The following is an 18,824-nucleotide window of genomic DNA, read 5'->3' on the forward strand; positions in this document are numbered from 1 at the left end:
TGCTCCAGAAGAGATTTTTTATATCATTAATTCTTGCGAAGATGCAGTCGCAACAGAAAATTGCAGTGACAACTGCATCGTCAAGCATTGTTGCTACTTTTTTACATGGTGGACGAACAGCACATTGGGCGGTAAAGTTGCCTATTAGATATTCATAACAAACCAAACACAATGTGTAACTTTAAAGAAATAACGCGGAATGACTGCAGTGGTGCAAAAGACTGCAATTATAATTTGGGAGAAGTGTACTATGGTCCATGAGTAAAAGCTTTCATTCGAGGCAAGGGCGGATTCGGGAGAGGGTCAAAGGGTCAGCTGACCCCCCTGTGATAAGAATTTTAACTTCAGTTTTTTAGAAAATAGTACTTGAAATCAATTATTATTATTTTTTTTGCTTGGTTCTGTAAGGTATTCTTCTCAGCGCGTCATAATCCCAAGAATTGGCTGGGTTCATTTATTGAGCTATTGCTAATTTGAGTTTTTTGTTCATTTTCTCAAGAGCAACTATCTATAATGAGCTTAACGTTTTTCCAGAGCACTCTCCCACCTCAAACCACATGTCGTGTGTGGTGTTGTGTCTACTTTTTCCATAGTAGTATTCTCATATATACAAGGAAACGGTCCAATGAACAGCCTGCGTGCCTAAAGAAATATGACTTATGGTGAAAATTTGAAGGAATATGACCAAGGCGCAAGTTGCATCATTGAAAAATTTTATAGGAACGGGTTGTAATTAAAAAGGGTTTTGATATCTTTGGGAGGGGGGGGAGTGGGTGCGCCGTAGCATTTGAGGAGTGCTCCCTCCTCTGCTGAACTGATGCATTTTTACGCAGGAGATATAACGCTGGCAAATGAAACCTGAACCCCCTATCAAAAACTTTTGGATCCGTCCTTGATTCGAAGCACATCATAGGAGTATGCAAGATTTGAAAGGAAACGATAAAATTTTAGGTGGAATTGTATGAATACTCTCTGGGGACTTCCGGCAGACATTACCAATCCGATCAAATCAATGTATCTTTAAAACAATCGTTTTCATGGCGTAATGTCAAAATAATGCGATCGACCATGAACATGCGAGTACAAATGCAAAATGATCTGTACGCACAAGAATTTTCTAAGCAATTTCTGGGTATTGGAAACGGTAAATTTGAACCGTATTAAAATACACAGTACATCAAATAGCCAAACAATTTCTGCTCTGCGGTTGAGAAGAAAAATAAACTTATTGAGATTGTATTCCCGGATAAATTAATTTTTTTAAATCACAATTGCCTCTGTAATCACGATATTTTGGCAGCAAAGAACGTTAATGCCGACGCAATTAACTTTAAGATACAACAGTTGCTGCCCGGTAATTTGAAGTCATTTAAATCAATCGATAGAATTGTGGATGAGAACGAATCCGTAAAGTTCCCAACTGAATTTTGAATTCTCTGGATATACCAAGAATGACACAACACAATCTTAAGTTAAAAATTGGTTTATGAATTAATCTTCTCCATAATTTAAACCAGTCTAGATTTTGCAAATATACACGTAGGATCACCGAAAATGTTCTTGAAGCAATAATTTTGACGGGAAAGTTTAAATGAGAAATCATCCTGCGGCCATGCATTCCATTAATATCGTCAGAATCGCCAATACAGTTTCGAAGGCTTCATTTTCTGCTTGGCTTAGCTTTCACGATAACCATAAATAGATCTCAAGGCCAAACAACGTCGGTTTTTCTTCCATGGGCAGCTACATAGCACCTGCTCCGTGTGAAAAAACCGTCAAATCTATTCCTGATAGCAAAATACAGATTAACCAAAAATATTGTCAATAAATTAGTACAAAGGTAATTTTCAATTTTAATAATTTAAAATAATCGAAACAATAGTTCGAAATGAATGCTATCTACCTCATTTATAAAATTCCATATTTTTAACTTATCAACTTATTTAGTATATTTTGTGAGAAGTCATTGATTAAAAACTATAGTTAAAGCTTAAATGAATAAAATATACATACAAAATTGTATGTTGGTTAATGATTAATTTCCATATTCCGTTACTTCAACATTCCGATATTCAAGTTAATTTGCATGTTTGGCCGAAGTAAGTGCTTACTAAATATACCAAACATAAGTATAGTAAGTACTGCTTTTACTATAGAAAATAAAGTTAGTACTTACTAAATTTAATGAGTTCCTACTTCGGCCAAACACGACCATTTTCAGTTTCCTGTAATTTAAAATCGACAGAACTCTTTCCAGCTTTGTTAAAATCATTAATTTGATTGTACGAAAATAATAAGTAAAAAATTATTTCCATTCTCAGCCACAGCAACGCGTGGCTGAATCAGCTAGTTTTATAGTAAAATAGAATTTTATTATACTTTCTACCATTAAATTTCAGGAGAAATATTAAGTGTTTCAGGAATAAACAACGAGTCCTTTCTCACTAGCATTCACTGTTGCTTTTAGTCAATTGGTGAAATGTGTTCAGCGCTCCTGAAGTGTTTAAATGTATTTGATTACGGAAATCAAAAATGATCCATATTCCAATTCAATGTTCTACAAATGCAGAAGAAAGCAATCAAACAAAATGCATTCTGGATTTTAAATTTCAAAATTATTTTATTGATTATATGCAGGCTAATTCATTTAAAAATTCAGCTGAAAGAACTCTCTGAGGCTAAATTAAGAAGCGTCAATAAATACCAATCCATTTTTTTCTTTTTAATTAAATAATATTGTTCGATTTTCCATCATAAACCTATTTGAAATTTCTAGTCGCAAATCGTACCATCTTGTATTGAACTTGCACTTACCGGTGGAAGCTGCACAAATTAGTTTTCTAAGAAACTACCGCGAAACGGTTTTTTTATTTAAAAAATAAGTTTCTTATATCTTTCTCAAAATGTCGTGGGAGTGAGATTTATACAAATAAAAGTTATTGTGAGAAATGAGTTGGAATATTTTTAGAGACGGATTTATTTATTTCACTATAGCGAAAATTTTCTTCCTAGAACTGCACCTTTTATGAAGTCTTCAAAAGACTTCCGCGTACACTGTAAAAAAAATCCTAAACGCCAGATTACTTCCGTGTAACGCTCTGGGATTTCAAAGGTTAAATACCAATATCATGTAAAAAACAAGTTTTTTTGAATCAAAGTTTCATGAATCACAAAAAGTTACATGGATCCATGAGTTCCGATTTTACACTGGTGAAAAACATATTTCTCTACCAGCGTAAAAATATTCTAGACATATTCAGTAAGTGTTTCATCTTCAACTTAGATGCGGCCCCTCCGGATCGACTGAGCCCCAATCTAAGGTCACTAAGGGGAGCTGACTCATCCGACATTTTGGTTCTAATAATTGCAAGGGCACAAAATTAGTTTTTATAAAAAAAGCCTCGTTGCAGAAAAATGGTGCCAAAGTTTTAGCTGAGTTCCCTGATTGATGTTTGGTTATTTTGTTCTGTAAATGAAAAATATTAAATTAATACAAATTTAAAAAAAAAAAAAAATTAGGTGTGGAAATGACATTCATTACAGTAAACATTTCCCGAAATATTTTGTTGAATTTGTGAATTAAGTTATATTTCTAGATTTAATTTAAATGAGATTTTACTCAACTAAACATCAATTTAGTTACGACATAGCAACCATTAAATGTAATAACGCATTTATAAACACTAGAAACAGCATTAGCTCCAGAGGTGTTTTGGAACCAAAATGTCGGATAAGTCGGCCTGTCTTCTTATAGGGGCTTTACCCCAATCTAGAGAGAAACGCAGTCTCCGGATACTACGTCTTTGAAGGAATTGCTTGCAAATCCGTCATAATAGCAACCAAAATTCCGTCAAGAAAATTCTACGTATCTGAAAATGCATTAAATGCAGTGAAAATCCGTTGCAACGAACTTCAAGGGACCTCAAATTTTGTTTAATGTAACGGGAATTCCGGTGTAATTGAATTCAAGCTGTGTAACGGAAATTAAATCGGAACTGAAAATTTGTTTCATTGAAACAGATATTTCGTTGTATTGGTATTCGTTGTAATGGGGTTCCACTGTATTTCTATCTTTTACACATTGCGCAGGCACAAACTCGATTTGAGTGGAGTTTCGTTGTAATTCCGGTATCAAAAGCCTGCATTGCACCACTTTGTTTTGCCCAGCTCTGCGGAGTCGCATTGAAAACGACAGGTTCCGCCTCCGCTTCCTGGAGTGTAAAAGTGTTAGACTCCGACTTCTCCCTTTACCCAAAAACCACTCCGACTCCTCCCTTTACCCAAAAACCACTCCGACTCCGAATACGTAGCCCTGGCAGAGCTGTACACTCGGAGTGAAAATAACCGACTCTGACTCTGGCATCATGAAATGTAACGCCTACGGTTATTCGTTACTCGACTTCGACTCCTTTATTAAAAAACCAGCCCGCCTCCAACTCCGCAGTCCCTCTTTGAGACTATTTTTAGCGAAAACAATACAGTGGGCTCATACTTTTCTACAGAAAACGTATTGTTGAATTCAGTGTTTTACGTCGGAATCCTTATATATTATTTCTGTAGCCTGTTTTTGGTTTCTACGCCAGATTTTCCTCAATTCTTGATCGATTTCTTTGATTTACGGGTTAATTTAAAGCTTATGGTGCTGGCTACTGACGAAAAATAGACCCACGGTCTAAAAATTGTTTTTTTCAGCCGAAAAACCTGTTTTAAAGAACCAGAATGAGGTTTTCGGTTAAACTTATAACTTTAATTTGCGCTATGACCGAAAGAGCTGAATAGCTTGATCGGCAGAGCGTTCTCTTCGTAACCAGAAGACTGCGTGTTCGGGCCCACGTCCGGACAATCTGCAACAAAAAATTAGAAAAATTTCGCGCATTATATGAACACTTAATGAAGTGAATAACAACTGTGAAGGAATAGAATAAATGAGAAGGAAACGCTCCTTGCTAATATGGAAATTTGAAGTGACTTTGTGCTAAATTACTTCGGAATTGTACGTTTTTTTTTTTCTTCTTTTTAAGCTTTGGCTCTGGTAAGAAAATTAAAGCATAATCTAAGCGAAAATATAAGTAACAGGTTTAAGATTTCAGACTACAATAGAATTGTTTTTTGTTCAGAAAAAAATAATAAATCGTATATTGAAATATATATTCTTCTAATGAGTTTTTGACTCTTTGTACAAATAAAAAAATTACTATCTCAATTTGAAGGGTAAAATATATATGCTTTCTTCTTTTTGCAAAAAAAAAAAAAAAACAGCTTATCACATTTTTACGACATTCGAAAAGCTACGCTTAAAAAAGAGCATAGTTCAATTTATTTTGTATTTTAACCGTGCTGTTGAAGGATGAACACGTGCTGCCATCTAAGTCATAACGGTTTAAGCAGCCTCCGGTAACAAATTGTAAAAATTTTCAAGAATAAAAAAATGTTTCTTCAATATCTTAACTTATATATTATTCCCTTCTCATTTTAAAACTTATCAGGCTGACTAATGAAGAAAAATAGACTTACGGTCGAAAAATCAAGTTTTCGAAAACGCCCCTTGCTGTTTCAAAACCTTGATGCTGCCTGTAGTTCTTATGCATTTTTTAAAAGCAAAGTTCTAAAGCAGTTTTCCATTTTTTACGTCGCTTTCGGCAAAAAAAAAAGCCTGTTTGTGTGTTCATATTTTAATAAAGCTTAAATGCACTGGACTTGGTTGTTCGGTTAAATTGATAAGTTTTTTTCGGTAGAGCGTTCGGCTATAAACTATTCGAACTTCGGGCAAGTTTGGGCTGTCCGAGAGAACATCAAATTTATATTAGTATTACGCATTACATGTACTCATAACATACAAACGTAATAAAATAAATGCAGTGGGAATGCTACTTGGTGTTTCGACTCCTTTATGCAGGCTACAGTTATCATTCAGATAAGTTGACTGTTAATCGAAGAGTGTTCTTCCTTTTTTTAAGCTTTGACTACATCCAGATCACTCAGCATAATGTAAGCATAAAAAAGTATTAGATTTACTTAAAGGAAATCTTTTTTGTGCAGAAAAACATTTTCATTGTATGCTGAAATGTAGATGTTTCTAATAGCAGTGTTCGACCTTTTGTACAAATGAAAGAATACTACGCCAAATTAAAACTACGAGTTTCATCCAGTAAACCTTTAATTTTTTATTCGCGCGAATACGATATAAAGCATTAAAATTATTATCAACTTCATTAGCAAGAAATCATTTTCTACTCCTCTGCTTTCTGCTGAAAAAAAAAAAAAAACATTTTGTCTACGTTCGAAAAATTACACTTAAAAAACGGACTTAGTTCACCTGGTTTTGGTTTAGAATTTTAAGTGTTCGATTAAAAGAGAAACATGTGCGGGCATTTAAGCCGTAACTCATAAAGCAACCTTCTATGTGAAATAGTTCAATATTCAAAGATAAAAACACTTATTTTCAATCTAATTTATTACTTCTCTAGAATGTTCGTTACAATCGCTATGTGAGATCTTCGTCATTCTTTAATCAAATTCCATGCTTTTCGAATAATTTTAAATCGTATCATGGTGGTTAATGACAAAACATAGAAGCATGATCTTATTATTATTATTTTTTTTTTGGCAAAAAGCTTTTTTTTCTGTTTTTTACTGCGCATTCCTTCAATGAGTAGCTTTCGAAAAGGAAGGTGCAATTGCTAGGTTTGTTGGGGTGTCGGGTTGTTAATCAGAATGGCGCCAATTCAAAACCGTGCCAATAAATATGTCTTTAATATTTCTTTTTTTCCCGTCAGATGCTCACATGGGCAGGACTGTATTTGCCACAACCTGTTTTATTTACATGCACAATTATTGCTTTTTCACGAGTCACTACTCAGCCACACTTTTAATGATATTTATGTTTGAATTGAAAATATGTACGACCAAAAGGTGAGCGATGATCAAATTATCACAACGTTGTATTTAACGAGGTTTTGTTACTGATGTCTTTAAATTACATGCCTTCTCTTCTGCGCTTACTTTTTTTTCGGTTCTTCTTCATAATGTTCTTCCTTTGAAATTCTGAAAGAGCGAAATACCTTACGAAACGATTCAAAGCACAGTGCGGAGTTCCGCACGGGTCGACTAGTACAGATAATTAGCGTGATTCTTTTGATGTGTATGCTTTTTAATCTGATGTACGTTTTGAGTAGAACTGCTGGATTTTTTTTCATCCAAACAATCCGTTTAAAATCTCATTATTTTTTGAGTGAAAACTTAGCAGTGAGTCTTTAATGATTTTCTACAATGCGAGTAAAATACAGGGTGATCCATAAGTCAGGACAAACTTTAAAAATGAATAATTCGAAAACGAATGAAGATAAAAAGATGCGGTTTGCACTGAACGAATTGAAAAGAAGCCGGGTTTTGTGTGGCAACGAAACAAAGACAGTTCTGTTTTAGAGCAACAGATGGCGCTATAGCTTTTTATTTCTCCATAATTCCATTAATACATTTTAACTAAACGGGTTTTCGGAATAGTGGACAGCATTTCAATGCATATTAGCTTCGACTACCATTACCTCCTGCCGTTGCTCCTTTTTATATCGTTTGTTGTTTTGCATGATCCTAGATCGGAAATCCGACAGCGCCATCTGTTGATCGCCGACAGAACTATTTTTCATTCTTTGCTAGACAAAACCCGGCTTCTTTTCCATCCGTTTAGTCCGAACCGCATCTTTTTTATCTTTATTTGTTTTCGACTTATTCATTTTCAAAATTGGTCCTGACTTTTGAATCGCCCGGTATATCTGATTACACACATAGATAAACTAAACTGAAATAATGACTAATGACCAAGACAGTACACATCATTACTAATTCTCATCCCACCTAATATTTCTAATGATCAACCGTCAACTTACACTTTCGGTTATTTGCTGACTGAAACTCCTATAATGTAATAGGTATTTCGCAACCAATGTAAAATAACTCTAGGGACCCGCACAGAGTAACCTAAATTCATTTAGTACATATTCCGCATACATAAAAATGACTCTGTTTACCAACTGGAACCACGGTATATTTATAAGTATTTCCTCAACACGAATAAATTAGATCTAGGGACTAAAAAATTAGAGGGGTCCTCTTTTAGAGATTGTCTGCACAAAGTTTTGAGATTCATTTCTATTTATGACATTAATAAAGATACTTTAAATTTACGAAGAACATCCTTATAATTTATGTAGAATGTGTGGTATATGAGGATTATTATATGGCAACTCCTTGGTTACTCGTGCTACTTTGTTTTCGAAGTCACATCCTTAACGTGGTGTAGTAATATATATCTCCCACATCTTTTTTTTTTTTTTTTTCAAAAAAAGAATGATTTAAATTCATGTTATTTTTTGTGAAAATAAAAACATTAAATATAATGCATATTTTTTTTTTTTTGAAATAATGAGTGAAATTGCTCGATAACACATAGGGGAAAGCGGGGTACAGTGGGACAGTTTTCATTTCTTTTGTCATAATTTCTTCCATTTTAGTTTCAAAGAAATTTTAATTGCAGAATATGCTGCTAGGAAAGCGAGTCACAGTGGGAAAATTTTCGTTTATTTTGTCATAATTTCTTAAACTTCAGTTTTAAAGAAATTTTTATTATATAACATGATGATAGGAGTATTTTGCTGCTATGTAATTTTCAAATAGTTTTTCCTTTTTGTATTCCGTTGAGATATAAATGATTTTTGAAAGATTCTCAAGTTGTCCCAAATCGGGTGAGGGCAAAGTGGGAAAAGGCATGAAATACAATGGGACATTGAGAACGGCTCATATTAATCAGCTATATTACATAAACGTATCGTTACTATTAAATACAGGTATAAACATTACACGCAAAACATGAAAACAGTTATTAACAAGAAAACTTAAAAATAGTCATAATGAGTAAACATAAGTTAGGGCTGAACTATTATTTCTAAAACAACGTTTGAGGCATTGAAAGTAATTAAGAACTGTTAAATAAGACATTAAAGGAAAAAATGGGAATGAGAAAATGGAATTGATTGAAAGTAAAAGATAACCAAAACTTCATTTTAACTTAGAAAAACGTCATAAGTGTTTAAGAAATTATTATATTTTCTGTTGTTGAATACAAATGCCACTGAAAATTCAACCTAAATAAAACCTCATTAAAATCAATGTCCATTAATAACTTAATTTTGAATCTTGATGCTCTAAAATACTTTGCATCATTACAAAATATTGACTTCACGGTGGAGAATGTTGGACGTACAATTGGACATTGTCCCACTGTACTCGCATCAACATGTTCCACTGTACACCCCCCCCCCCCAAGTAGTATCTTTTATTCAAAAGTTAGAAAATTACACGAAATTTAATAATGAAACAAAGAATATTACATGCATACAGTAATTAATGTTTCAGCTTTATATAAATGCATTGATATTGATTATCGAATAGTAATTCATAACTCAAATTCAAAAAGGTAGAACTGGCTTAAATCAGACAATAGTGATAACAAAAATACAAATGACTACAGCTTCCCTACAAAATGAAATGTAGCAGTGGCTAGTCACTAAAACGTTGCCAAACATGTTAAGTAAAATATGCCATACTGTTTTAAATTTTTAGTTTTTAATCTCAATAAATTGCAATTTTGACAATTATCAACTACTAGAAAATGGCCCGTCAAGGTATGACGGGTGGAAATTGCTGCTACATTTGAACGACGTAATTTCCTATTTGGTGATAGTTTGATTGTTGAAATTTTAGTCTTAACTCCAGTGGATTAACCCTAAACTCCAGTAGATAGCGTTCATTGTTGACCACTTTTTCATTTCTTCATTCTCCTAAAATGAGACTTACCAGTAAAACAGTAAAGTTACCGGATAAAAAAAAAATCCGGTATGTCAAACATTATCAAAAAAAAAAAAAAACGAAACAAATTATTATGCCATGGCACAAGTTTCATTGTTGGTGACGTTAAGAGCGTTACTCGATCAGTGAATTCGCTATTTTATTTATGATGGTTTAAAAAGATCTAAGAATAAAATTACCTTACTAACAGTTTTTAAAAAATGGAAACGAAATCAAACTATTTAGTACAGGCTTCATTTAGTACAAGCGTATTTTATGCTAATTTATTATTGTATTTAGTAAAACTTGAACAACTTAGCGGCATGTTATATAAGATACTTTTGAGGCAAATCTAAGGCAAAAGTCGTTTCAATTGCTGCACAAAACACCTTAGATAGGTTCCAAAGATTCTAGATTCTTGATTCACCGTATGAACGCAATGAATAGCATGGACTCTAACTTCGATATAGTGATTGTAAATTTTGAAAATTTGCAGAAACAGTATTAAATCAACATTTTTCGAAATAGCTGTATCGACTACAGCAGTAAAATATTAGAGGAAGAAATTTAGAATCACAAAAAAAAGTAAGTTAACGATGAAGAAAAGATAAATAAATTCTGAATTAACTTCTTGTATGAGTTGTAGAATTACAGTTATCTTCCAAATCGCTAAAAAGTATTTTTGAAGTAGTAAAAATAGTTTACTTAATTGTAGTTTTTCTGTTTAGTCGTAATTGTTTGCCAAATTAAGCGGCGTCATGATTGGATGATCTAATGGAGCATTCCACGGAAAACGGTCATTTTGTCCCACACGTGAGGCTTCATTCATTTCATTAAAAATAATTATTTAAAAGGGGATTATTATTACTCAACAGGTGTAAATTTTTTTTGCTTAAGAAATCACAAACGTATGTGTAATTTCTTGGGCAAATCATTTTGTCATTACCTTTTAAAATTATTTCTTTTTTATGAAATACTGGAACCGTCATGCACGGAACAAAAAGACCGTTTTCTGTGGAATGACCATATCTTAGAGCAATAACAGTAAATGGAAGAAACAAGCCCAATCATTGGCTTAGCAAAATTTGGAGCAAAGGCTCCAAGTCACGTGACTCAACGACGAAGAATGGTTGACACGTTTTGAGTGAGACTAGCGAAAGAAACCTGATTTCTTCCAATTCCATTCGCTATGAAATCTATCACGTGACTTGTGATCTGTCAATAATAGTAAATGGAAGAAACAAGCCCAATCATGGGCTTAGCAAAAGCTGGAGCAAAAGCCCCAAGTCACGTGACTCAACGGCGAAGAATGGTTGACACGTTTTAAGTGAGACTAGCGAAAGAAACCTGATTTCTTCCAATGCTTCGCTATGAAATCTATCAAGTGACTTGGGGTCTTTGCTTCACGAATGAAAGTCTTCACTTCCTCCATTTTATCTCTTCTCAGTGGGCCACATGCATTTTTTTCCAATGGTTTAAGTTATTATTTCTCAACAAATGATATGTTTCCTTTACGTTAGAACCTTACTTTTTAAAACCTACAATTTGTTTCGTCATTGCTATACATTAATAGAGCAAATATATTAAGTAATGGATACAGCAACAACTAGAGGTTACTTTGTATGTCCCGCCCGTGACGCATACAAATAAATTAAATTTTAAGCAACAAAGTTATTTGCTGCAAGCTTTGCAGTAGAAATATATTTGCATCAAATGTGAAGATTTAAAAAAAGTGCTTACTCCTGTTTAATTCAAATATTAAGATCAATAACAAAATGTCGGTAAGATTTTCGAGTCGGATTGTCTCGCACGTGACGATGGAATGCCCTCAATGTATTTTCATCTTGTCGTAAACTTAAGATTTGTTACAAAAGTATCCGTTACAAAGAGAAAAAGTCCCCTTCAAGCGTACAATCAAAAATTATTACTGCTTAAACATTTCCTTTCATACGGAAAACGCTGAAATGATAATAAATCTTTCAACCAGTACTAGTTATTAATAATCCTTACCCCACCTAACATTTCTAATACTTAGCTGTCAAATCATACTGACAGTTATTGGAGAGATGACATTTATTTTCGTACCATGAATTACCGAATATATAAAGAATACTACAACCATTTACCGTCCTCAATATTCCGCCAGATTTTTAGCTGTCAGTCGTTAACTGACAAGCTGTAATTTATGAAGAGGTGAGTGAATTTGAGGTGAAGATTAGCTTTTTCTCTTATAATATTTTACATTAAAATCATTATTGAACTTCAATAAAAATATTGATCTGGTATTTGGTTACGATTGTTTTTCGTTAAATTATAAAATGCTAGTTCTTCTCGTTTGTAAACACGGAAAAATCAAATGAATAAATACCTTCGTGGGAAACGATTAGGGTATAAAGTACAACATTCATTAAGCACAAATTATCAATTGATTTCAGACACGTTTTTTGAGGTTGTAAGAAGCCTGTTTTTCGATCCAAAAAGTGTGAGTTTTGGGATGTAAAGTCATCTGAAAATAGCAATTTGATGAAAGAAGAAACTATAAATAGAAGAAATTGAGAAATAAGAAAACAACCATGATAAATTACATCTGGAGCCGAAATGTATTACATAGTTCCCATCCAGAAAAACTGTTAGGAAATACATTTTTTGAAAAATTCCTATGAGAAATAAACTTGCCATTGTAAATGATAACTCTAGTAGATACGTCACTATAATTTTTCGATCGGAAAGAATCTATTGTTTCTCAAAATGACACAATTGCTTCGTTACATGTTTTTTTCCAACAGAGAATTTATTTAGCAGCAGTTTTATTTATGTCCAATTTTTTTGCGAATTGAAGTTTTTGTTAAATTTATTTTTAACGTTGTTTTTCATGATGTGAATAATCTGATAAATTTAGATTCCAGGTTTAATTTTTCCTGGTTGTTGAGTTATTTCCCAATTTTTATCATTTATACTGTCTTTTGTTCCACTTCATTGCTTTTCTTAGAAGACTCTACGTCCCAAAGCTCCCACTTTTTGCATTGAAAAAGAGATTCTTTTAAAGCACGAAACTCGTGTCTGCCATCAAATGATAATATTTGCATTACGAACGCTCTATTTTATACTGTTACAAAAAAATTATTTTTTTATAATCGAAGTTCTATAAAATATTTTTTTTTCAATGTGTTCTCGAAAACACCAATTAGAAAAGATGGCAGAACTTATTTGAAATTATATTTATGTATATTATTATATGAAATTATATTTATGTATATTATTTATGTTTATTATTATATATTCTGTCCATTTTCCATATGGGTAAGCATTACAATTTCGAATTTGGTGTGGAAATAGGAATAAAAATAAAATGTCCTGGTGAGAGTGAGTGGTATAAGTCATCCTAATATAGTTTCGAATACGGGAAGGTTTTGTAAAATCTTCGCCATCAGTTTCTGTTGGTGGACAGTTTTTGTGCTCTCCTAGTGGGAAAGATGTTTTATTATTTTTTTCAACAATTGGTACACTTTATAGATTAACTGAATAGCAAAAACACGCTTGCTTGAGTAAATTTGAAAGACATTTTGACACATGCCACTATCACTCTAAGCATTACAATTTCGAATTTGGTGTGGAAATAGGAATAAAAATAAAATGTCCTGGTGAGAGTGAGTGGTATAAGTCATCCTAATTTTACGTAGTTTCGAATACTGGAATGCTTTGTAAAAACTTCGGCATCAGTTTCGGTTGGGGGACAATTTTCGTGCTCTCCCAGTGTGAAATATGTTTTAGTACATTTTTCATTAATTGGTACACCTTTTAAACGAACTGAATAGCAAAATAAAAACATGCTTGAGAAAATTTGAAAGACATTTTGACACTTCACTGTAAAAACGATTCAGAAACGTTCCTAGAAAATAATGGGCAGCTGATGTGCCCAATATCTGCCAGTAACATATCTTGCAAATTAAAGGAACTTTTTCCGCTAAAATTCGGTAACCTTCCTGATATTATCCTGGAAGTCTCCAGAAAAATTCAGAAATCTTCCCGTTTAAAACCAGTCATATCTATGGAAGTAATATCTTAACATCATTCTGATTTATCAAGGAAGTTAAAAGCGCATTATTGCAAACATAGCCAAAGCTATGCCAGAATTGCAAGTAACGATAATTTTACTTGCCCGCAAATCTTGCAAAGCAATGCAGACCACATTTTTTCGCTCCCTTTGGGAGCTTAATTAGCATGGACGGGCCGTACTTGAAGTAAAGTCGATACACTTTATAAATACGCTCAGTTAATCTTTAAACTGGGAGCTAAAAATATTTTTCACAACATAAAAGGTCTGTATTCTTGTGACTTGTAGCAATTCAGGAAACTTTTTGTCAAGAATACTTAATTTTTCCAGGAAGTGGATATAAACCATTAAAATCCGTGACACGGAAGTACCCAGTAACGTTTCGGAATTTTTTTATAGTGTTGCCACTATCTCGTTGAAATGGTTGTTCCTCATATCTTTTCTTCACAACTTTTTTAAACTATGGCCATAAGTATTGAATCACTTGAAATTTGATTTTGTTTTCTTTTCAGAGGTGTATCTGATTAATTTGCAGATTTAGTATTTTTGAAGAAATCTATCATTTTAGTCATTTTTTCATCAGTAAAGTTTGTTTCACTATTTTTAATTCTCAGTATCCTTATATTGTGTTAATAAATGTATGAAATTAATAACTCGTCAATAAAATAAATAAGTAAACGAATTAGACAAAGAAAGAAACTTTCACATGTAAGAGAATGAAAAATAAAAACTAAAATGCAAAAGAAAAAGAAATTTTTAAACAAACTTTTGAAGAATAGATTTAAAACAAATCTTTAAATTATTTTTAAATGCTAGGAGAGTGCATTAAAAATCATTACAATTTAGGTTTTAAAAAAAAGGACGGCAAATCTAAAACTTTTCTTTCTTCTTAAGAAAGAAAAACCAAATCTAAATTATTTAAAAAAAATCATATAATTTAAAATATTTGCACTATTTAAAGAGACCAGCTTTATATGCATTGTTTTTGTGTGTCAACTTTGGAACACTTTACCTCATATAGATTTTTAAACATGCTTAATGAAAAAAAATCTACTAATATTCAAGAATGAAAATGAAGTTTCTTGTTTTATTGATTTTAAATCTTTTTTCGGAAAAGATAATTAGATTCGTTTCATTTAATAAACCTCCAAACATTAAAAATACTTTATCACTCGTTAATCAGCCAGAGATAGAGCTACAAGCACAAAGGGCTTTTCTTCGTTTAAATATAAATTAATGTTCACGATTTAAAAAGTAAAAGAACACCAACCAATTAGTAATACTTATAAGAATCTATACTTATGCAGTGAATGTTTTCTGTTAGAGATTAAACAACGTGATGAAAATTTTCAGATTGATTACAAAAGAAAATTTTTACTCTTAAAATAACCACTTCAAAAATAAACATCTTTTCACTATCTATTTTATCGAGTGACAGATTCAGCTTTAAAAGAAATAAGCTGAAGGTTTGTCCAACATATTACTTCATGACTGAATTCTGTTAAAAATATAAATATTTGACCAAGACGTTTTTTTTTTTTTTTTACATCTTGAATTACCATAATTAAGTAACTAAGGCCAACTCAGGTGTGATTCAAAATGTACGTTAAAATAAATTACATTTTAAATAACATTAAATAAGTAAAGCATACAAAAAAATTACCATAAGTGCCAACACATGTAGGTTTAAAAAGTTTAGTCAATTTTGACAAATCATTATTGAGATAGAGCTAAATTGAAAACTCATTCTTGCCATAAATGTCTTTTCTAAATCGTATAGATATTAAATAGCGTGTTATTTCTTTTATGCCTTAATTTATGTATCTTTTTTAATGTAAAAGTTTGTGTCTTTCTTGCTATTAACGAATCACTTACACAACGCAAAAATATGACATTAAGAATTTATTTCGAGGAAATATAAATGTTTCTTCTTCTTCTTTCTCAAGGATTAGGCATATAGCCTGTTCCGGCTTCTTGATCGCCCCACCGCTTCCTGGGCCTACCACGGTCTCGTTTTGCCCCTTGATCTGTAATAAAAGGCAGCTCTTGGAAGTCTCCCTCGTGCCATACGTCGAACATGGTTTTTCCAATCGTTTCGATATTCCGTAATTTTTTCATTGAGGCTGAATATCTGTAATTCCCTACGAATAGATTCATTCCTTATTTTGTCTAGGATAGTGCAGTTCTTCAGTGATCGCAAGTACTTCATCTCTGCTGCTTGAATTCTACTAGTTTCTTGACAGTTCAAAGTCCATGTTTCAGAGCCATATAGTAAGGTTGGCACCGCCATAACCTTATAGAACTTCAGTTGTGTTTCTTTCTCCTTTTTCCCTTAAGGGTTCTTGCAAGGGTTTCACATAAATGTTGAAACCTAGTAGTTTGTTTTGGACATCATTGTCGTGGTCAAAGGTGATGTCACATCCTAAGTTTAGTTTTCGGGATTGAGATCTTCATATTATATTCTTGACATATCTTGTGGAGTATGTAGGTAGATCTTTGAAGATCGTCTTCATTTGATTGGATAATAATCTGATTGTCAGCACGGAAACAAATTGTTTCTTGCAAGATGTAGAACAATTTCCAGTAACCTTCCTGAAATGAACCTGGAATCTGTCGGAAGAATTCAAAAAACCTCGCAATAACAGCCAGTCATGTTTCTCTATCGAATTAAGGTCCTTATAAGAAAATTTAGATATATTGATAGTAATAATTTTGCACCTTTCTGATTTAAGAGGAAAACTTCTAAAGCTAGTAGAGCTGAAGTTAAGGCAGAATTGCAAGCGAGTACCGAAAAGCTTACATGCCCGTAAGTTTTGCAAAGTTAAAGTATTCTAACACTACATTTTACCCTCGGTCGGGACTAAGTCAGTCTGGAATTACCGTAAGTAGGAAACGAGGTACCGTAAGCAGGAAACGAGGTATATTTTTACACTGGTATCTAAAATTGTTTTTCATGGCGGCGAGAAGTCTGCATTTATGAAATTTGTAGCGGTTCAGAAATTTTTTTTAATATAGGGGAGAGTGGTAATGAATGGGCCATGGGGATGAATGGGCCACTAGCAAAATATGAAAAAGAATTCGCATAAAATTATTTTAGATGCCACTAATCGATAGAGCTGTTTGTTCTACTAATTTCATGCAATTTTCAATTGTTTGAGAGAAGCCATTTTTCCACTAGAGTATGGTGGTCAAGAATCTGAGTGCAAAGTATTTTTTTTCCCTTTTCAGTAAAATTAATACTAGCTAAAAAAAATTACTATTGTTTCACTGCAGGTATATGTATTTGCAAGTCTTTCAATATTTTTAAACTAATTTTAAGATGTATTTTGATGTTATTTGAACTTCAAGTATTAAAAATACCCGAATATAATTCCAGAAGTATAGGTGGGGCTGAATGGGCCACTATATCATGGTTATGGATGAGCTACCAAAAAAAAGTGGGTTTTCTTTCTTTTTTTCTGATTTCTCTTTAATATGAAACATAACTGGCTGTCATAGATTTAGATTACTGTCTTGTTAGAATAGGTTTATAGAAATTTCTAAAATTTGCACACTTTAACCCTAGGAAAGATTAGCTATTAAATTCTATAAATGATTAAGATGAACTGTCCAGTTATTGACCCCACCTGCCAGTATTTCACCATTTGAGTTTGATATGAGTGATTCCATCCAATATTTAATAAATAGATTAGAGTAGAATAGTGTGCTTTTGCTTCGTTGATTTTATAGGGTTTTTTTTTTTTTTTAATGTCCTATTGTTTGCTTTTTTTTTTTTTTTGACTGTTGTATATTTAAATGAAGCATAAAAAAATATTTCTCCATTGGAAAATCTAGGTAATAATTCTTATTTATTATTAACACATTGACAATGATATTATTGAATTTTACCATTGAATATTAAAGCAATAATATTGAATTTTAGAAGCAATTAAAATTGTAATTATTAAAAAAATAAACAAAAATTAAAAGTAAGTGTAATGAAATTGATAAACATTTTTTGCTTGTGGTTTTATTTATTCATGAGAATTTTTGAAAAGATTAATTCCGCATGTTTTATTGACTTTATTTAATGGCCCATTCATTAACTTCAATGGCCCATTCAGCTCCATGGGTGGGGATGAATGGGCCAAATTTCTATGTTTTTATTTTCTATTATCATGCATCATAGCTATATTCTAATCCAAGTTTTATGATTTTTTTATGTAACCAAATAAGTAAAGTAACTAAGAAGCAATTTTGAGCTTAAAAAAAATTATTAGAAAAAATTACGAAAATTAAAAACCAAAAATTGGCCCATTCATTACCACTCTCCCCTATTTGTTTTTCATCGGAAACTGGAGCAACAGGGCGAAATCCCAGATCGTTGCCTGAAAATATCCTGTACCGTTTTGGAATTATCTTGCAGTGTTGAGTTCTATTTGTAATGGGACTGCGTTTGGCTCTTCATCGTTCAGAAAATGCTTTGCAAATATACTTGTTTTTCACAGAAAACTGGAGTAAACAGGCAAAATCCCGGAACGTTGCCTGAAAAAAATCTGCTCCGTTTAAGGATTTTCTAATAGGGTAGAGTTTTTATTTGCAATTGGACTGCGATTGGCTCCTCATCATTTCAATACCATGCGCATTTCCCAGGAACTGGCCCTTCATTCCTTAAAATCATTATTAATCTTCTTTAATTATATTAGAGTGAAATTATATTATTATTTATCTAGGTGTATATTTCAAAAGATAGAGAAATTATAAAGAAAAATAAATGCTATTAATCTTTTAATAATGCGATTAATTAGTTTAAAATTCTATTTTTTTTATTTCGATTAATGTTTCATTTGGTTTTGAACTATTGTGTTTCTCAAACTTGGTTTGCTGTAGTTTCGCAGAACTGCATTTGATCAAACGAAAACAATGCACGACGTGATTGTATGCAATG

At 32.4% G+C, this 18,824-nt stretch overlaps 1 long non-coding RNA gene across 3 annotated transcripts in view; it reads left to right on the forward strand.

Annotated features, from left to right (window-relative positions):
• LOC129231558 (uncharacterized) overlaps positions 1-18,824 on the forward strand; it is a 145,374-nt gene that overhangs the window by 56,946 nt on the left and 69,604 nt on the right. The gene's annotated exons all lie outside the window — the stretch shown is intronic.

The sequence above is a fragment of the Uloborus diversus genome, chromosome 10 (genome assembly GCF_026930045.1).
Source record: "Uloborus diversus isolate 005 chromosome 10, Udiv.v.3.1, whole genome shotgun sequence".
NCBI classification, from domain to species: Eukaryota; Metazoa; Arthropoda; class Arachnida; order Araneae; family Uloboridae; genus Uloborus; species Uloborus diversus.